This window comes from Panthera pardus, unplaced genomic scaffold, assembly GCF_024362965.1.
Source record: "Panthera pardus isolate Hobbes unplaced genomic scaffold, ASM2436296v1 HiC_scaffold_26, whole genome shotgun sequence".
In the NCBI taxonomy this organism is placed as follows: Eukaryota; Metazoa; Chordata; class Mammalia; order Carnivora; family Felidae; genus Panthera; species Panthera pardus.
Genome location: NW_026526832.1, coordinates 8083276 through 8105381, shown reverse-complemented (window position 1 = coordinate 8105381; position 22106 = coordinate 8083276). Strand labels below are relative to the sequence as shown.

At 39.6% G+C, this 22106-nt stretch overlaps 2 long non-coding RNA genes across 2 annotated transcripts in view; one reads left to right on the top strand and one right to left on the bottom strand.

Annotated features, from left to right (window-relative positions):
• LOC109265354 (uncharacterized) overlaps positions 1 to 22106 on the bottom strand; it is a 314205-nt gene that overhangs the window by 5070 nt on the left and 287029 nt on the right. The window lies entirely within an intron of this gene.
• The window catches only part of LOC128773661 (uncharacterized), a 46000-nt gene that overhangs the window by 1969 nt on the left and 21925 nt on the right, over positions 1 to 22106 (top strand). Inside the window, exon 2 of the long non-coding RNA XR_008418033.1 lies at positions 18134 to 18185. This is a non-coding gene — a long non-coding RNA (uncharacterized LOC128773661). The remainder of the gene's footprint in view (positions 1 to 18133; positions 18186 to 22106) is intronic.

Sequence of the window (22106 nt, the reverse complement as noted above, 5' to 3'; positions counted from 1 at the left end):
ACTGTTAATTAGATTGTTCGTTTATCTATTCTGTTATAGACAGAGATACACATTTGGATCTTAACCGTAAGTGTTTACAGAGAAGAGACAGATAGTGGAAATTATTTATAAATCTATAGTAAAATATAGCTTTTTTCTGCTAGGACTGGGTGGGGGAGGGCGTGTGTGCCCGTATGTGTGTGTATGGTGTTAAATTTCAATTTTAGAAAAACAAGTTGTAAGTTTTGGGTATGTTCCAATCTTCTGCATCTTGAATATACATTTATTAAGGCACCTTGGATTTCTAACCTAAAAATCTTTCAATATAATGTAATGTCCTCCAAGATTACTTTAGTTCAGTATCTACTTCTTAGTAAAAAAATTGGGAGGGGGTAGGTTAGAAAACTAGAGTTTTTTTATGGACCACAAAAACTGTTCCACTGTAATTTTAAAAGGCTGAAGACTTCAGGTTAATAAGCTCACAGATTTCTCATATGGGAAGGAAACAGAAAAATTATTACATTGAGAACATAATGAAAACAAAGAAAGCCTTTATAAGCTAATGCTGAATTTCAATTCTTCAAAACTTGAGAGAAAATATCTTTTGACAAAATTAAAGTATGATAATTTATATATTTCCATTTATGAGCATAATGTTAGAATAAATTAAAAATAAAGAAAATCACAAAGGGCTGTCTTTTCCAATTTCTTCACGATTAAGATCTTTGTTTCTTCCAATTGATTAGTATACAGTATGTTTATATAACAACAAATCTAATTGCTAAGTGAAATATAGGTGCCATCTATAAAGTAAAACAGTTTTCAAATGAGCATCCAATAGCGTGTTCAAATGAAGGTTGATTCAAGATTCACGCATTTTGTTAACTGATTTGAATTTAGCATAAATTGATTCATACAGTATACTCTTTTGCCACTTTAATTTGATAGAATATCTGTTAGATCCATCTATCGCATATAGTTGTACTTCTTTTCTTTTCTCTATAATCTTCCACTGAATGTGTCTACTCATTCTGTCATTGGAGGATATTTGGTTTGTTTCCGACTTGGGGCTCTTACAAGTAGTGCTGGGATTGCTGGGTCATAGTCTATTCGTATTTTCAGCTTTTGTAGAGAATTGCCAGACTCTCTTGCTGGAGGATTAAACCAGTTAATACTGCCATAAACATTGCATGAATATCTTCATTTTTCCAAAATTTTAGGATATGTATCACACTATGATTTTAATTTGCATTTATGTAGTGATTAATCATTAGTAAATCATACACTTAGTAGTCACTAGTGCATACATCTTATGAAGTGTCTATTCAAGTACTTTGTCCGTTTTTATAATTAATTATATTTTTCACATCAGTTTTTGAGAGTTTAAAAATATATATATTTTGTGTGTGTGACCCCCTATTAAGCATATATGTTTTAGATATTTTCGTCCACTTGCCTTTTTACTCTGTGATGTTTTTGATAAAGTTTTAACATAGCCCAATTTATTAATTTTTCTTTATGTATAATGGTCTTGTGTCCCACATAAGAAAATTTTCTGTACAATAATTTTATAAGATAGTTTTCTGTTTTATGGCCTAGGGGCACTTGCCTGTTATGTTTATTTTTTTGCCATTCATCACTAACTGATTTTGTGATAGTGTGAAATAGGGGTCAAACTTCATTTTTTCCTACGTGGTTATCCAATTAATCCAGCTCCACTAATTGAAAAAACTCCTCTGGGGGCACCTGGGTGGCTCAGTTGATTAAGCGTCCGACTTCAGCTCAGGTCATGAGCCTCTCGGTTCTTAAGTTCAAGCCCCACGTCGGGCTCTGTGCTGACAGCTCGGAGCCTGGAGGCTGCTTCGGATTCTGTGTCTCCCTCTCTGTTCCTTCCCTGCTCATGCGCTGTCTCTCAAAAATAAATAAAGATTTTAAAAAATTGAAAAGACTGCTTTAAATCAAATTCCCACATGTTTGTAAACTTGCTTGTAGATTCTCTATTTTGGTCCACTGACCTATTTTTCTAACCTTGAACCAACAACACATGGTCTTAATTACTGAAGGTCTGTAGTATGTCTTCATGTCTGATAAAATAAGTCATCATATCTGTTTTTTTCTGCAGGGTTCTTGGTAATTTTTTGTTTTTGCATTTCCATATAAATTTTAGAATCAACCTTGTCTACACACACACACACACACACACACACACATCTTTTCAGATTTTGATGGGGAATGCACCGAATTCTACAGAGTGATTCGACCTAGTTAAACTTTTGAGATTTTAAATCTAGGAACCATGTATATTATTCCATTTTTGAAGTTTTTCTTGATAATGTTTTATAGGATGCTTACAAAGCGGTCTTATGCATCTGTCATTAGATTGATATTTTATCTAAATACGGATTTATATAAAATATTTCACATTTTTGATGTTATTTAAAAGACCTTATTTTTTTAATTTTTAATTTTTTAAAGAGTTTTTGTTAAAACATTTTTTAAATGTTTATTTATTTTTGAGAGAGGGAGAGACAGAGCATGAGCAGGGGAGGGGCAGAGAGAGAGAGAGGGAGACCTAGAATCCAAAACAGGCTTCAGGCTCTGAGCTGTCAGCACAGAGCCCAGTACGGGACCGGAACCCATGAACCGAGAGATCATGACCTAAGCCAAAGTCAGAAGCTTAACTGACTGAGCCACCCAGGTGCCCCCTTTTTTTATTTTTTAAAAAATATTTATTTATTTTGAAAGAGAGAGAGCAGGGGCGGGGGAGAGAGAGGGAGAATTCCAAGTAGGCCTTGCGCTGTAGGAGCCTGAAGCGGGGCTCAATCTCAGGAACAGCGAGATAATGACCTGAGCCGAAATCAAGAGTCAGACACTTAACTGGCTGAGCCACCCAGGTGCCCCCAAAATGGCATATTTTCAAATATCTTCATAACTGTTTACTGCTAGTATATAGAAGAACTCTATTTGTTTTGTTTTTCATTACAGTATCCAGCAGCCTTGAAAAATCACTTACTATATATAATAATTCATTATAGTTTCTTTTAGATTTTCTTTTTTTTTTTATTTTTTTATTTTTTATTTTTTTATTTTTTTTTTTATTTTTTAATATATGAAATTTACTGTCAAATTGGTTTCCATACAACACCCAGTGCTCATCCCAAAAGGTGCCCTCCTCAATACCCATCACCCACCCTGCCCTCCCTCCCACCCCCCATCAACCCTCAGTTTGTTCTCAGTCTTTAACAGTCTCCTATGCTTTGGCTCTCTCCCACTCTAACCTCTTTTTTTTTTTTTTTTTTTTTTTTTTTTCCTTCCCCTCCCCCATGGGTTTCTGTTATGTTTCTCAGGATCCACATAAGAGTGAAACCATATGGTATCTGTCTTTCTCTGTATGGCTTATTTCACTTAGCATCACACTCTCCAGTTCCATCCATGTTGCTACAAAAGGCCATATTTCATTTTTTCTCATTGCCACGTAGTATTCCATTGTGTATATAAACCACAATTTCTTTATCCATTCATCAGTTGATGGACATTTAGGCTCTTTCCATAATTTGGCTATTGTTGAGAGTGCCGCTATAAACATTGGGGTACAGGTGCCCCTATGCATCAGTACTCCTGTATCCCTTGGATAAATTCCTAGCAGTGCTATTGCTGGGTCATAGGGTAGGTCTATTTTTAATTTTCTGAGGAACCTCCACACTGCTTTCCAGAGCGGCTGCACCAATTTGCATTCCCACCAACAGTGCAAGAGGGTTCCTGTTTCTCCACATCCTCTCCAGCATCTATAGTCTCCTGATTTCTTCATTTTGGCCACTCTGACTGGCGTGAGGTGGTATCTGAGTGTGGTTTTGATTTGTATTTCCCTGATAAGGAGCGACGTTGAACATCTTTTCATGTGCCTGTTGGCCATCCGGATGTCTTCTTTAGAGAAGTGTCTATTCATGTTTTCTGCCCATTTCCTCACTGGGTTATTTGTTTTTCGGGTGTGGAGTTTGATGAGCTCTTTATAGATTTTGGATACTAGCCCTTTGTCCGATGTGTCATTTGCAAATATCTTTTCCCATTCCGTTGGTTGCCTTTTAGTTTTGTTGGTTGTTTCCTTTGCTGTGCAGAAGCTTTTTATCTTCATAAGGTCCCAGTAATTCACTTTTGCTTTTAATTCCCTTGCCTTTGGGGATGTGCCGAGTAAGAGATTGCTACGGCTGAGGTCAGAGAGGTCTTTTCCTGCTTTCTCCTCTAAGGTTTTGATGGTTTCCTGTCTCACATTCAGGTCCTTTATCCATTTTGAGTTTATTTTTGTGAATGGTGTGAGAAAGTGGTCTAGTTTCAACCTTCTGCATGTTGCTGTCCAGTTCTCCCAGCACCATTTGTTAAAGAGACTGTCTTTTTTCCATTGGATGTTCTTTCCTGCTTTGTCAAAGATGAGTTGGCCATACGTTTGTGGGTCTAGTTCTGGGGTTTCTATTCTATTCCATTGGTCTATGTGTCTGTTTTTATGCCAATACCATGCTGTCTTGATGATGACAGCTTTGTAGTAGAGGCTAAAGTCTGGGATTGTGATGCCTCCTGCTTTGGTCTTCTTCTTCAAAATTACTTTGGCTATTCGGGGCCTTTTGTGGTTCCATATGAATTTTAGGATTGCTTGTTCTAGTTTCGAGAAGAATGCTGGTGCAATTTTGATTGGGATTGCATTGAATGTGTAGATAGCTTTGGGTAGTATTGACATTTTGACAATATTTATTCTTCCAATCCATGAGCAGGGAATGTCTTTCCATTTCTTTATATCTTCTTCAATTACCTGCATAAGCTTTCTATAGTTTTCAGCATACAGATCTTTTACATCTTTGGTTAGATTTATTCCTAGGTATTTTATGCTTCTTGGTGCAATTGTGAATGGGATCAGTTTCTTCATTTGTCTTTCTGTTGCTTCATTGTTAGTGTATAAGAATGCAACTGATTTCTGCACATTGATTTTGTATCCTGCAACTTTGCTGAATTCATGTATCAGTTCTAGCAGACTTTTGGTGGAGTCTATCGGATTTTCCATGTATAATATCATGTCATCTGCAAAAAGCGAAAGCTTGACTTCATCTTTGCCAATTTTGATGCCTTTGATTTCCTTTTGTTGTCTGATTGCTGATGCTAGAACTTCCAGCACTATATTAAATAGCAGTGGTGACAGTGGGCATCCCTGTCGTGTTCCTGATCTCAGGGAAAAAGCTCTCAGTTTTTCCCCGTTGAGGATGATGTTAGCTGTGGGCTTTTCATAAATGGCCTTTATGATCTTTAAGTATGTTCCTTCTATCCCGACTTTCTCAAGGGTTTTTATTAAGAAAGGGTGCTGGATTTTGTCAAAGGCCTTTTCTGCATCGATTGACAGGATCATATGGTTCTTCTCTTTTTTTTTGTTAATGTGATGTATCACGTTGATCGATTTGCGAATGTTGAACCAGCCCTGCATCCCAGGAATGAATCCCACTTGATCATGGTGAATAATTCTTTTTATATGCTGTTGAATTCGATTTGCTAGTATCTTATTAAGAATTTTTGCATCCATATTCATCAGGGATATTGGCCTGTAGTTCTCTTTTTTTACTGGGTCTCTGTCTGGTTTAGGAATCAAAGTAATACTGGCTTCATAGAATGAGTCTGGAAGTTTTCCTTCCCTTTCTATTTCTTGGAATAGCTTGAGAAGGATAGGTATTATCTCTGCTTTAAACGTCTGGTAGAACTCCCCTGGGAAGCCATCTGGTCCTGGACTCTTATTTGTTGGGAGATTTTTGATAACCGATTCAATTTCTTCGCTGGTTATGGGTCTGTTCAAGCTTTCTATTTCCTCCTGATTGAGTTTTGGAAGAGTGTGAGTGTTTAGAAATTTGTCCATTTCTTCCAGGTTGTCCAATTTGCTGGCATATAATTTTTCATAGTATTCCCTGATAATTGTTTGTATCTCTGAGGGATTGGTTGTAATCATTCCATTTTCATTCATGATTTTATCTATTTGGGTCATCTCCCTTTTCTTTTTGAGAAGCCTGGCTAGAGGTTTGTCAATTTTGTTTATTTTTTCAAAAAACCAACTCTTGGTTTCGTTGATCTGCTCTACAGTTTTTTTAGATTCTATATTGTTTATTTCTGCTCTGATCTTTATTATTTCTCTTCTTCTGCTGGGTTTAGGCTGCCTTTGCTGTTCTGCTTCTATTTCCTTTAGGTGTGCTGTTAGATTTTGTATTTGGGATTTTTCTTGTTTCTTGAGATAGGCCTGGATTGCAATGTATTTTCCTCTCAGGACTGCCTTCGCTGCATCCCAAAGCGTTTGGATTGTTGTATTTTCATTTTCGTTTGTTTCCATATATGTTTTAATTTCTTCTCTAATTGCCTGGTTGACCCACTCATTCGTTAGTAGGGTGTTCTTTAACCTCCATGCTTTTGGAGGTTTTCCAGACTTTTTCCTGTGGTTGATTTCAAGCTTCATAGCATTGTGGTCTGAAAGTATGCATGGTATAATTTCAATTCTTGTAAACTTATGAAGGGCTGTTTTGTGACCCAGTATATGATCTATCTTGGAGAATGTTCCATGTGCACTCGAGAAGAAAGTATATTCTGTTGCTTTGGGATGCAGAGTTCTAAATATATCTGTCAAGTCCATCTGATCCAATGTATCATTCAGGGCCCTTGTTTCTTTATTGACTGTGTGTCTAGATGATCTATCCATTTCTGTAAGTGGGGTATTAAAGTCCCCTGCAATGACCACATTCTTATCAATAAGGTTGCTTATGTTTATGAGTAATTGTTTTATATATCTGGGGGCTCGGGTATTTGGCGCATAGACATTTATAATAGTTAGCTCTTCCTGGTGGATAGACCCTGTGATTATTATATAATGCCCTTCTTCATCTCTTGTTACAGCCTTTAATTTAAAGTCTAGTTTGTCTGATATAAGTATGGCTACTCCAGCTTTCTTTTGGCTTCCAGGAGCATGATAAATAGTTCTCCATCCCCTCACTCTCAATCTAAAGGTGTCCTCAGATCTAAAATGAGTCTCTTGTAGACAGCAAATAGATGGGTCTTGTTTTTTTATCCATTCTGATACCCTATGTCTTTTAGTTGGCGCATTTAATCCATTTACATTCAGTGTTATTATAGAAAGATACGGGTTTAGAGTCATTGTGATGTCTGTATGTTTTATGCTTGTAGTGATGTCTCTGGTACTTTGTCTCACAGGATCCCCCTTAGGATCTCTTGTAGGGCTGGTTTCGTGGTGACAAATTCCTTCAGTTTTTGTTTGTTTGGGAAGACCTTTATCTCTCCTTCTATTCTAAATGACAGACTTGCTGGATAAAGGATTCTCGGCTGCATATTTTTCCTGTTTAGCACACTGTAGATATCGTGCCAAGCCTTTCTGGCCTGCCAAGTTTCAAAGGAGAGATCAGTCACGAGTCTTATAGGTCTCCCTTTATATGTGAGGGCACGTTTATCCCTTGCTGCTTTCAGAATTTTCTCTTTATCCTTGTATTTTGCCAGTTTCACTATGATATGTCGTGCAGAAGATCGATTCAAGTTACGTCTGAAGGGAGTTCTCTGTGCCTCTTGGATTTCAATGCCTTTTTCCTTCCCCAGTTCAGGGAAGTTCTCAGCTATAATTTGTTCAAGTACCCCTTCAGCACCCTTCCCTCTCTCTTCCTCCTCTGGGATACCAATTATGCGTATATTATTTTTTTTTAGTGTATCACTTAGTTCTCTAATTTTCCCCTCATACTCCTGGATTTTTTTATCTCTCTTTCTTTCAGCTTCCTCTTTCTCCATAACTTTATCTTCTAGTTCACCTATTCTCTCCTCTGCCTCTTCAAGCCGAGCCATCGTGGATTCCATTTTGTTTTGCAATTCGTTTAAAGCGTTTTTCAACTCCTCGTGACTGTTCCTTAGTCCCTCGATCTTTGTGGCAAGAGATTCTCTGCTGTCCTGTATACTGTTTTCAAGCCCAGCGATTAATTTTATGACTATTATTCTAAATTCACTTTCTGTTATATTATTTAAATCCTTTTTGATCAGTTCATTAGCTGTTGTTATTTCCTGGAGATTCTTCTGAGGGGAATTCTTCCGTTTGGTCATTTTGGAGAGTCCCTGGCGTGGTGAGGACCTGCAGTGCACTTCCCCTGTGCTGTGGTGTATAACTGGAGTTAGTGGGCGGGGCCGCAGTCCGACCCGATGTCTGCCCCCAGCCCACTGCTGGGGCCACAGTCAGACTGGTGTGTGCCTTCTCTTCCCCTCTCCTAGGGGCGGGATTCACTGTGGGGTGGCGTGTCCCGTCTGGGCTACTTGCACACTGCCAGGCTTGTGTTGCTGGGGATCTGGCGTATTAGCTGGGGTGGGTAGGCAAGGTGCACGGGGGCTGGAGGGGCAGGCTTAGCTTGCTTCTCCTTAGGTGATCCACTTCAGGAGGAGCCCTGTGGCAGCGGGAGGGAGTCAGATCCGCTGCCGGAGGTTTGGCTCCGCAGAAGCACAGAGTTGGGTGTTTGCGCGGAGCGAGCAAGTTCCCTGGCAGGAACTGGTTCCCTTTGGGATTTTGGCTGGGGGATGGGCGGGGGAGATGGCGCTGGTGAGCGCCTTTGTTCCCCACCAAGCTGAGCTCTGCCGTCCGGGGGCTCAGCAGCTCTCCCTCCCTTTGTCCTCCAGCCTTCCCGCTTTCCGAGCAGAGCTGTTAACTTCTGACCTCCCAGACGCTAAGTCGCGCTTGCTGTCGGAACACAGTCCGTCCGGCCCCTCCGCTTTTGCCAGCCAGACTCGGGGACTCTGCTTGGCCGGCGAGCCGCCCCTCCGCCCCGGCTCCCTCCCGCCAGTCCGTGGAGCGCGCACCGCCTCGCCGCCCTTCCTACCCTCTTCCGTGGGCCTCTGGTCTGCGCTTGACTCCGGAGACTCCCTTCTGCTAATCCTCTGGCGGTTTTCTGTGTTCTTTAGGCAGGTGTAGGTGGAATCTAAGTGATCGGCAGGACGCGCTGTGAGCCCCGCGTCCTCCTACGCCGCCATCTTCCGGAACCCTAGATTTTCAATATTCATGTGCACGTCGACTGTGCATAATGGCGTTTTTACCTCTTTCTTTTCAATCCTTATATTTTCTTTTTTCTTACTGTTCTGGCTAAGACTTTTAGCAAACTGTCAAATGGATTTGTGAATAATGAGCATTTGTGCCTCACTCCTCATTTCAGGCAAAGAACAATTTATCGTTTATCATTAGTCATATGCTCCAATGTGCTCCAAGTTCTTACCAATTCCTTTTTATCAGATTAAGGACATTCCTAGATATTTCTAATTTCCACAAAAGGAAGTTCAGTTTTCTCGAATGCTTTCTCTGCCTATGTTAAAATGTTGACATGAGTTTTCTTTTTATAAGTGTTACTTTATGGTTGAAATATATTGATCTGGTTGTATTCCTAGCATAAACCTACCTTGATAATGATGTCTTATTATTTTCTAATGTATTCTGATAAAGACTTGTTGTTTTTTATTTTTATATTTTAGGATACATCTATGTGTCTATGTCCACAAGAAACATCACCCTGTAGTTTTCCTATCAACTTTTGATATCAAAATTATTTTGGCCACATAAAATGAGTTGGGGATGTTTTCTTTTTTTTTCTGTTATCTGGAAGAATTTATGTAAGATTAATATATTTCTTTTTTAAGTGTTTGTAAGAGTTAACTTGTGAGGCTGTAACATTGTGGAGTTTCCATTAAAGAAAAGTGCTATTTACTAATTAAATTTCATTGATTGTTATGAGATTTTTCCATTTTTTCCTTAAAAAATTTGTTTTATATTTTATCTATTTTTGAGAGAGAAAGAGAGAGAGAGAGAGAGAGAGAGAGAGAGAGAGAGAGAAAGCACGGGAGGGACAGGGAGAGAGAGGGGGAGACACAGAATCCAAACACAGGCTCCAGGCTCTGAGCTGTCAGCACAGAGCCCGACGCGGAGCTCGAACGCACGAACCGTGAGATCATGACCTGAGCCAAAGTCGGACTCTTAACCAACTGAGCCACCCAGGCGCCTCTATTTGAGTCCCACTTCTTACAGCAGCTCCTCACTACCAGGTTTCCTGCCACGTTGCACACCGCCATCTCTCCCCAATGACTGAAGTTCTACTAGTTTCCTCAAGCACGCCAAGAAATCATGGCAAGGATATTTTCTAAGTCTTTGTATGTTCATAATTAGCCTGGTTAAATATCCTTAAAATTGCATTCTACCCTGTTGTCCTTTGACCAAAGAAAACGAGCCAAAAAAGGCCAGAATTGGACTTGCTATGCATACATTTGCATTGATTTAAATACATTACATACAAGGTCTACCGCGCAATGTAAGAACAACACAGGCAGCAGCATTCTCCCAGCCCGGCTTCTCCTCCCTGACACAGGGACAGGGCCTGGGGCTGGCAGAGGGCTGGGCTGTTCCATGAGTGCCACCCACAAGCCCGCCTTGGCAGTTTGGGTGCCTGGTTCTCCCCAAGTTCACAGTCAAGGCAGCCTTGAAGGAGAACGGCTTCAAGGACAATGGACACATGCCACAAAAGGATCCCCCACACTCTTGCCTGCCAGGACTAGGTCCAGCCCCCTCATACGTTGAACCCAATTTCCTTCTCATCACAGAACTGGTCTGGATGAGGGATAGTCTAGTTAAATATAAAACTCTTAGCTCACACTTTCTTTTCTCATATTGACCCAAACAGCCTGATTTTTCCCCTCAGTCTGACTAAATTTTAAACATGTTTCTTCCTGATGATAGCCTCCTGAATTCCCTTCTCTTAGAGCATTTACTTTAAAGACTTTCAATTGTAGGTTCTTTCTCTGCTCCTTTGACCTGTAAATGTTCTCCTAGCCTCTTTCCAGTTTTATAACCCAGAAATGACCTTCTCAAGGACCTGGGAGCCATCCTTTTGAAATGTGATCATTGGGAAACATAGAGCCTCTATCTCCCTGCCTTTGTGGACAGGTTAGGAGCCTACCTTCATTGCATGTAGACTAGCGAACACAGAAGCCTATGCCTTCACATTGAACATCTTCCTCCCTGATGCCCTTCGGTACTTTTCTGCTGGCTTAGCCTAGTGCTAAAAAACAATCCGACCTCTTGTTTCAATCTCTCTTCCCTGTGGTAATAGTATTGAATAATGTTTTCTTTGCCAATTTAACTATGTCTGGTGAAATGTTTCTTTGACAATGTGTCTTGTAAGTGTTGTTCCACTGTCTCTGTTATCATCTATTTCTGTGAAGAAATCTGAGGTCAGCTTGACTATTCTCCCGTTAGAAATGTCCTGAGGGACATGTGGGTGGCTCAGCCGGCTAAGTGTCCGACTTTGGCTCAAGTCATGATCTCACGGTTCGTGAGTTCAAGCGCCGCATCGGGCTCTGTGCTGACAACTCAGAGGTTGGGGCCTGTTTCAGATTCTGTGTCTCCCTCTCTCTCTCTGCCCCTCCCCCACTTGCGTTGTGTCTCTTTCTCTCAAAAATAAATACACATTTAAAACAACTTAAAAAAATTAAAAATTTAAAAAAATTAAAATGTCTTGAATTTTTACCTGGCTATCCTAATATAAATCTCAATAACTTTACCAAGGCATGTCTCTTGAACCTTTACAGTTCAGTATTCACTGTAGAAAAGTAAATGTATCGTGGAAAAGTTTTCTTAATGCATGGCTTAAATATTTGTTTGGTTATTGCTTTGGTTGTTATCATGATCTCCAATCACATCTACATTTGATCTTGTTTATCTGTTTCCTATTTACCACATGCTCCCTAGTCCTTTTTCCATCTTTATTTCTGTTTTATTTTGCTCTGTTTTTCCATTTTCATACTTCCCTCTCCATGGTAGTTCCCTACAACTTTTTATACATTTATGTGTCCGTTTGTTTTCCTTTCTATTTCACTTTTTGCCGACTTACATTTCAATTTCTTCTATTTTTTTTTTTTTTTTCATCACATTTACCCTGACCTCTTGCACTTTTTGCTTGGGTGGTCTTCTTCTAAAGCCATGATTTCTTCTTTAGTTGAACACATTTTGTGTCAAGATGTTTCATTATGATTCATCTATTCTCTTTCACAATTTCAATTAATTCTACGAGTGATAAAACTATACAAGAATATGTACAACAATTTCAATTTTTATCAGTCAGGGTCCTTGTTTGAAGCATCAGTATTTCATTCTGCCTAAGTTAGGCAGAATGGATTGATTCAAAGGATCTTAGGTGACTAATAGGAAGACTGGAGGTCAGGGATGAGGAAACAGGCAGAAATCAAAGGGAGTTTTAGGGCCAGAGGCACCCTTGCTGTCATACCACAGAACTCATGTATTTAGCACAGTGACACTAATCTTGCAAACAGAAACTGGGGCTATCATTGTCCCAGCTGCCACTGGACACCAGACTTCACCATCAACTGACACAATGAACTGTAATGTATACCTATTTCCTGTTTCCATTCAATGTCCCAGGCAAAAACATATAATTAGTTGAACGTGGATCACTTGCCTGCCCCTGGTTGCCAGAGTACAGGAAGAACAACTATTTCTTTTTTTTTTTTTTTTTTTTTTTTTTTTGAATCCAGGAAGACTCACACATCGAAAGAATCTCTAATTATTTGGTGGGGCTTCAGATTCTAGGCAGTCAAGTTAATATTGGTATATGACCGTTTAAAAAGTTACATACTGGAATGATAAAGATGTGACTTAAAGGGCCAAGCTATTAAAGGAAAATGAAGATGTAAGTTATAAAGAAATGGGAAAGACATACATGAGAAGGTACCATGGGGTGATGAGCATGTATTGTTTTTGACCACTGGCATCAGTTTTTCCTTATTCTGGTAATAGCATCTGGATTTTACTTTGAGAACCACGTCACCACTTCTAGTCTCTATAGGGCAGGTAGGGATAACCCAACTCATTTGGTGGTAGGTCCAGGCCTGGACTTGATCAGTCAAGGCAATCTACCTCACTGGTGACAGACTAGTTCGGAGCTGGGCATGTTACTCACACAAGGCAAAGGAGATCTCTGAAAAGGAAATCATGACAGATCATTTCAGGAACTATTGGAACAGAGATACTTCCTTTTTAGAATGGCTGCTTGTTTGTAACAGAATCTTCAAGCTTCTGGTAGCCATGTTGACTCTTTGTGAGACAGTATCATAGATGGCTACACTGAGGCCAATGAGAGGAAAACTGGCTACAGGTGGGTAGATTTCCTGACCACATTTGTTGTAGTTCATTGCAGTCCTGGCTGAAGTGTGTAAGACTCCTAAGAAGAAAACTCTATTAACTTACTGAAAAATATATAAAAGGCGGCTCGAATTTCCAGTACACATTTTCATTTCATAAGTGAAATCTTACAAATTCTAAAGTTGATTTCCAAGATAATTTGGATAAAAAAACGGCCAGAAAATTTTAATACCCATAAGATGATTAACAAATGCCAAAGCATACAGTAATGCTCCAGAAGTTAAAAAAATGTGACTCTGGTGCTGAAACTTATTAATTAATGGAATAGAAGAAAGTCAAGATAATTCATGCATCCATTGAATCATTTTATAATACTGATATTTCATATTAGTGAGAAAAGAATGGGATTCAATACATAATATTGGGAAAGTTATATCACATGGAAAAATAAGTTAGATCCATGTTTCAGAAAACTAATTTTGTGTAGATGTAAAAATAAAATTCCAGAAGAATTAAATACCTGTTTAAAAGAACCAGAAGAACGCCTTTTTGTAATTGCTATGGACTGGATTGTGTCCCCCACAGATTTGTATGTTGAAGCCCGGGGCATTTAGAAGGTAATTAAGATTAAATGAGGTCATAAGGGTGAGGTCCTAATACACCAGCATTGTTAGCCTTATAAGGAGTGGAAGAGAGAGATCTCTCTTCATGCACAGGCATTGAGGAAAGACCATGTAAGGATAGGGTGAGAAGGTAGTCTTCTGAAAGCCAGGAAGAGAGCTCTCACCAGAAATTGAGCATGGTGGCACCCAGATCTCAGACTTACAGCCTCCAGAAACTGTGAGGAAGGAAATTTCTGTTGTTAACCACAGGCTGAGGCATTTTGTTATGGTGGCCTGAGCTGACTAATGCAGTAAACTGAAATTGAAGATCTTTCAAACAGGTCATAAAGACTGAAAATCAAAAATTTAAGAAGTTTTACAAATTTGATTACATGAAATTTTAAAACTTCTGTATCATGAAACTACCACATTTCAGGTAAAAAGAAGCAATAGACAGACATGGACAAAATAGTATTCATTTTCTCTATATAATAAAATCAATAGCAATCATCTAAGGAGTTTCTAAAATAAAGAAGAAAATGACAGTTCAATAGAAAAATGGACAATTAATGTAAACAGAAAATTTGCAGAAGAAAAAATGGATTAACAAATATAAGACACACTGCTTGACCTCATTTGTTTTTTAAATCTTTTTTTTTAATGTTTATTTATTTTTGAGAGAGAGAGGGACATTTGGGTGGCTCAGTTGGTTAAGCGCCCAACTTTGGCTCAGGTCATGATCTCATGGTTCATGGGCTCGAGCCCCACATCGAGCCTGGAGCCTTCTTCGAATTCTGTGTCTCCCTCTCTCTTTGCCCCTTCCCAGCTCATGCTCTCTCTCAACATTAAAAAAATTAAAAAGAGAGAGAGAGAGAGACAGAGTACGAGTGGGGGAGGGGCAAAGAGAGAGATGCACAGAATCCAAAGCAGGCTCCAGGCTCTGAGCTGTCAGCACAGAGCCCACCGTGGGGTTCAAACCCACGAACTCGGGGATCATGACCTGAGCCAAAGTTGGATGCTTAACTGACTGAGCCATCCAGGCACCCCTGACTTCATTTGTGATCAAAGTAATACATAAGGAAATAATAAAATGCTTTTCCTTGTCAATTTATAAAGAAAGAGTTGAGTGTCAGTATCTACTATTGGCCAGGTGGAACAAAATAGCACTGTTATGTACCATGAATTGTGGTATCTGTTATGCCCAGAATTCACGATCCCCAAAGACCACCAGGGAGCCAAGTCCGATGCAAAAGCAAAGAGCCTTTATTCGAGCTAGTAGCTCGAGCTCAATCCCCTACCTGCACCCATGCAGCAGTGAGATGCCGGAGGGAGCCAGCGAGTTTCAAAAGCACAAAGGTTTTACAGGGGTCTAGGGGCAGTTGGTGAGGTAATGGCTGTGGCCTTGGCCGATTGGCTGGGGAAGGATCGGAGTCCCGTTAGGCAGGTTGCCGGGCGTGTTTTGATCGGGAAGTTTGAACCGGTGAGCGGGAAGTTACTCAAGGGGAGGAGGCGTGGTCTGAGGTTTCTGCGGTTTTCCCGGAAAGGGGGCCAAGTCGGGGACATAGTCACTCAAGATGGAGGACACAGAACACGATGGAGTCGGCCGGGGTAGGTCTGCTCTTCCAGTATCCATATGCTGATATAATGCTTCAGTATCTATTACATTTAAAATATGTATCCCACTGATCCAGCAAACCTCCTGTTCAGAGAGTATTTGACAGAAATGACCTTACTGTGAACAAATATATATTCATTGGAGCATTGTTTATAACAGCACAAATAAATTAAAAAAAAAAAAAAAAACTGAACATCCACCAAAGAAGGTTTAGATAAATTAGGATACATGCCAATATGAACTATTATGCATGGGTAAAAATAATATTCTTTTTTGTATATATGAGGGGAAGTTCCAGTAGGAATTGCAAAGCCTAAAAGTTATTCACAAATACGTGTAGAGTGTGATTCTAAAACCTGTGTGTGTGTGTGTGTGTGTGTGTGTGTGTGTATGCGCACCAAAGGAAAAAAGAACAGAAAGAGAAATGCCAAACATTCAGGTGTTTACCCTAGAGAGGGGAGTAGTATGATGGAAATACTTTTGCTCTTTTAGTCTCTACTGCTTAGCTGTATTACAATGAATAAGAGTTTAATTTTTTAATGTTCATTTGTTTTGAGAGAGTGTGTGCATATGAACGGGGATGGGGGGGACAGAGGATCTGAAACAGGCTCTGTGCAGACAGCAGACAGCATTATGCATGGCTCTTAACCCATGAACCGCGAGATCATGACCTGAGCTGAGGTCACACACTTAACTGATTGAGGCACCCCGGCGCCCCCACATACTAATAGAGTTTAAAACATAGAATTAGCACTTATTCTGGAAAAGTTATGGTAAAAAAAAATGAAAATGTTGGTACCATCATCAAATACTTCTTTTTTGGAAACAATTGATATAGTAAAAACCACAAACTTACTCACATCTGGTTATAAAATAGAAGGAATAGGGTTTTACATATCTTGTTACGTCACTTCAATTCTACTGACAAATTGATATTAAAACTCTGTTTTATCAATGAAAACGACTTAGGCTCAAACATTGACTTCAGTAGGAAGTTAGAGCAGTGCAGGTGGGCACAGGTGTATCCCTATAAAACCTCTTCAGTATATCTGTTCCAGGTTCAGAGTCACAGCCTATGGGAGGGAGGTGGGGAAAGGGGATTAAGTAATCTGACCTTATTGTCCTCTGTGCTCCATGCCTGCCACGCCTCCCACTGGGAGACTCCAACTAGAAAATGGAGGGCTAGGAGCCTGGATGAGACAATCCCTAATGTAACCCAAAGGCAGTTCTGGGCCACAGAGCAGGGAGGGGAAGGGACATCTATGGCTTTGCAGCAGCACAAGGAGAAGAGCCACCCTAAACACCATACACCCAGATGGTCTCCACCACTCAGGCCTTTTCTACTTTCTCTCTTCTAGGAAGGCTCTTCACAGACCACACCTACATCTAATTGTCTTTCAAAGTTGAACTCAGCCAGTCTTTTAAATTGCTAAGGTCAGGTGCAGCACTCCCCAAAGAAGTAGCGTTCCAGGCGTTGGTGTATTTTTCCTATTGCTTCACACCTGGAACCAGCAGCATCCATTACAGCTCCAGGAAGACATGCAGGTACCAAATGAAAACCCTGGAATTTGTGTTCTGAGAACTATGACACAAGAGAAAACTGGTGGACTGTTACCAGTAACCTCAAAATTAAAATAAAAGTAGCCAGCCTCTATGTTTTGTCAAACAAAATTTGCAGGTAATCTTGCAATTATTAAAGACAAGAAGGGGGATTGCAAAGGATTAAAGTCCTCACACAGTTCCGATAGATACATTTTAAAAGAAACTCTACAAGGGGCGCCTGGGTGGCTCAGTAGGTTACGCGTTGGACTTAGGCTCAGGTCCCGACCTTGCAGTTTGGGAGTTCGGGCTCTGTGCCGACAGCCCAGAGCCTGGAGCTTGCTTCAGACTCTACCTCCGTTTCTATCTGCCCCTCCCCTGCTCAAGCTCTGTCTCTCTCTCAGAAATAAATAAACATTAAATTTTTTTTCAAAAACAAAATAATAGATATTCTACGGAAGGCAAAAAAGACTTTTTCTCAAACATATACTCTAGAAAGCTTGAGTATTTATATATAGCTACCGGCCTGCACTATGTCATTATTCTTGTGGGTTTCCCTCTTTTTAATGATGCATGTGCACTTAGTATATTAGCAGGCTTCCCCTTGTTTTTAAAGGGAGAACCCAGCATCCAAAAATAGATTGATTTTATGCTTAAATACTGAAGTAATAGTTCTGGGAATAAGAGCCTTCAGAGTCTCTTAAGTTTCTTTATATCCCTTATTTTATTTGCTAAGAATATTATGGAAACTCTGCCAATACCCTTTGGTAAGGAGCTAATTAACAATGAATGAGTATAGTCAATTGAGGTATTGTTATGTAAGCAAATAGAACAATGCCAGGCTACATCGTTTATTATAAAACATGCCTCAATTAAAATTTCATGTGATATAGTGCATGCAGATTTTCTAGGATAAATAGCAATGTTTTAGAGACTAAAACCCTTTTATAGTGCTCTACTAAACCCTGAGACAGCAAATCAATAGACTATTCAAGTCAAGCAAGACAGTTTCAGAGAAGGACAAACTATTAACCTTAAATGTGAATGCATTTGCATTTATAAATTTAGCTTAAATCAATTTGTGTCTAATCTCCTTGTAATTATATCCTGTTATTTAGAAATGATAAGTATATTTTTAAAACTTTTTAATTGACATTGTAATGATCCAAATGTAACTCAGAGCGGCCTTTATTATATTCTTAGGGAGATAATATCAAATCTGCACATGATGACTGCAACTTGTTCCAACTACCTGGTAAGTATCAGTGATGAAAATTGCTTATAAAATTTTGAGCTCCCTGGATTCAGCTTTTCATGCTTGGTTGTCTGAAGACATTCCCTTCGGTCTTTTATTCCTGGAGATAAAATTCACATATCGTAACATTTATATCCTTTTAGTGTTTTAGTATATCCACGATGTTGTGCCATCATCACTACTGTTTAATTGCGGAATGTTCTCAACATCTCCAAAGAAAGCCCATACCAATGGGTGGTCACTCTCGATTACCCCTCACCCCAATCCCTGGTAACCAGAGCTGATACTCTATCTCCATGGATTTACCAATTCTGGACATGGTATATACATGGAGTCATATAATATGTGGCCTTTTGTCTTTGACTTTTTCAACTTAGCATAATGTATTCAAGGTCATCCATGTCGTGGCACCAATCATTAGTTTATTTCTTTATACGGCTGAATAATATTCCATTATATGGATATATCACATTTTGTTTAACTATTCATCAGTTGATGAACATTTGGGTTGTTTGCATTTTTTTGCTATTATGAATAACTCCACAATGAATACTTGTGTACAAGTTGTGGTCATATGTCTTCAGTTCTCTTGGATATATATCTAGAAGTGGAATTGCTGGGCTGTGTGGTCACTCAATGCAGAATTAAGTTCTGTGGGATCCCTGAAGAATTTCACTGCATCTTTTTAGGTTCTCACCAGCGAGGTATGAGGGTTCCAACTTCTCTACATCGTCACCAACACTGGTTGTTGTCTGTGTTTTTGTTTATATCAATCCTTTCCTTCATGCCTTTTTTTTAAAGTTTAATTATTTATTCGGAGAGAGACAGAGACAGCGTGAGCAGGGGAGGGGCAGAGAGAGAGGGAGAGAGAGAGAATTCCAAGCAGGCTCTGCACTGGCATCGCAGAGCCCCATGCGGGGCTTGAACTCACAAAACCACGACATCAAGACCTGAGCTGAAACCAAGAGTTGGATGCTTATCCAGCTGAGCCACCCAGGCACCCCTTTTTCTTCATTCTTAAATAAAAAATCCAATTAATCCCTAGAATACCTTTTTATATTGACACTGACTATCCTAAATAACTCAGCGATTAAAGCTTTTCTTTCAACTACTGTTTTCATCATTTTGAGCAGAAATATTTTTGATATCTGTGAAATGGAGAAAATGCTACACACTTGAAATGAATTTGTGGAAATTTCATGAGTATATTGGTTTCCTAATGATGCTGTGACAATACAAATTTGGTGATTTAAACAAGATAAATTTATTACCTTATCGTTCTAAAGGTGACTATTCTGACATGAAACTCGGCTGAAATCAAGGTGTTGGCAGGGCGGCATTCCTCTCTGTAGGTCTATTTCCTTGCTTTTTCAAGTTTCTAAAAACCACCCCCATTCCTTGACTCATGGCTTTCTCTCTCTTACCTTCAAAGCCAAGAAGGGCGAGTAGAGTCCTCTGCCTGTTTCCATCTCTTCACCTAGAAAAGATTCCTCACTTGTAAGGATGCAGGATTAGAATGGACCCACACAGACAACCCAGGATAATCTTTCCTTCTCCAGGCCCTTAAACTTTAAAACAATTTTTTTATGTTCATTTATTTTTGGGAGAGAAAGAGACAGAGCACAAGCAGGGGAGGGGCAGAAAGAGAAGGGAGACACAGAATCCGAAGCAGGTTCCAGGCTCTGAGCTGTCAGCACAGAGCCCGATGTGGGGCTTGAACTCACAAACCGTGAGATCATGACCTGAGCTGAAGTCAGTCACTTAACTGACTGAACCACCCACGGGCCCCTCCAGGCCCTTAATTGAACCATATCTGCAAAATGCCTTTTGCCACGTAAGGTAACATGTTCAAAGAGTCTATGAATTATGGCATAGACATCTTTGTGGGACCATTGTTTTCCCATCACAATGAGACAACGTATGTCTCGTCACAGGTACAGAACTGGCACACAATGCTGGATAACCATCTTTTTTTAATTGTTTATAATAGGTACTATATGGTAAAATGGCAATTTAGTACATTTCTACTGTGTCAAGAAGATGGATGGCCAAATCTGAGACAGCTGTACGTAAAGACTTAAAGTTCATACACTACTGTTACTCCCACAGAATAATTCTTGTCATGGGATATTTGGCAGATGAGTATCGTGGCATTAACCACCGGCCACAACTGCCTCATCTTTCCTCTGGCCTGGCAGCCAAGACATCTCAGGGCCATTTGGAGATATTTTGTTTTTGTGATGTGATCATCACAGTCCTTTACTTAAAACTGAGCGGACACTGAAGGGACCTTGAGAGAGGAAAAGAATGTTGCCAGAATTCTAAAAAGTGGACTGTTGGTTCTGTCACCTGTAATGAGTGACGTTTTTCCTTCATTTATTCACATCAGTATCACTAATTTCTGGGTCTTCTAATGCTTGATATGTACCCATAGCTTACTTTTAAAATGGGGAGAGTGGTCACAATAGTGTTTAGCGAGCAAAGACATTATTAGCCGGATAGTTGCTAAAATTCCCTATGATGAAGAAAGTCATTTCCAATATCTCTCTTGTGTCTTTGCTACACACACACACACACACACACACACCAATATTTTCTTCCAAATACCTGGTTCTATGGCAAGAGTTCCACTCCCTGACAACTTTGGGGTTTGAAAGAAGATTGGGTAGCATTAACATAGTAAATGTTCACATTTCATAGTAACATTAATACAGTAATTGTCAATTATCTTAAAAACAACAACCACTACCACCATCACAACCACCACAGGAAATAGACCTCTGTTAATAAAATGAAATAAATTTCTAGCTCCACAGGGAAACAAAATGTTGTGTCATTGGTGGAGACCAGAACCAAAACAAATCACTTTATTCATAATAACTGGAAATGTCATTTTCTCCCTTAGGATTAGCTTTTCTCTTCTGTAACCACAATCACTTTTTGCCTAAAGGAATTGATTCTGAAATTAAGACTAGCTATTTTGTATTACTTCTTGTTTCTTTGATCAAAAAAAGGCAATTACAGACTTATTGAGTTAAAAATAATTCTTGATTTTTTTAAAGCAATTGTTGCCCTGGATAAGATAGGAGTTTCAGTCCAATGCCACCAAATTTTTAAATTAAAAAAAATTTTTAAGATTATTTATTTATTTTGAGAGAAGGGAGAGAGAGAGAGAGAGAGAGATGACAAGCAGGGGAGGGACAGAGAGAAGGAGAGACAGAATCCCAAGCCAATCCCAACTCGAGGCTCGAACTCATGAATATGAGATCATGATCAAGAGTCGGACGTTTAACAGACCACACCACCCAGGCGCCCAATGCCATCAAATTTTTAGTAAAATCATTGCATTGTCAAATGGCTACAAAAGAAATAACGTTTTCTGTATTTTGTGGACATTCCCTAAATGTCTCTAAAAGCTTTGCCAATATTTGCCAGTTTGAAAATATGTTCTAGTAGAAATTCAGCTAGTGGTATTTTAAGCAAATTCCAATTAGAAAGCATTTAGATGTCAGTGATCAAAACATAGGAGGGAGAGTTGGTATCTAACGATGATAATGCACATTTATAGAATACCTTTCCCTGAGAAGATCAGAACAGGTAAGCTCAAGTACTTGTATCTGTTTAACACTGATGCTTGGAGTTGGGCACATACGCTGACTTTTCCAGGTGGGGCTAAGGAGGAGAGCTGTGTATTTACCTTGCACATCTGACAGCACAGGAACAGGCTTGTTTTATTTAGTGGGGAAAGAGCGGATAGCCAGGGGTGAATTGACACAGAGGAACAGATAGCCTCGGTTCAAGCACTGTTTGCCTCTGACATCAGTGTTACTGTTGACATCTTCTGTCCTTTGTTGTCAATCCCTAAACTAAATTACGGATTTTGTTCCCCCATAAAAAGAAAGCTGTAATTCATTGCTTCAT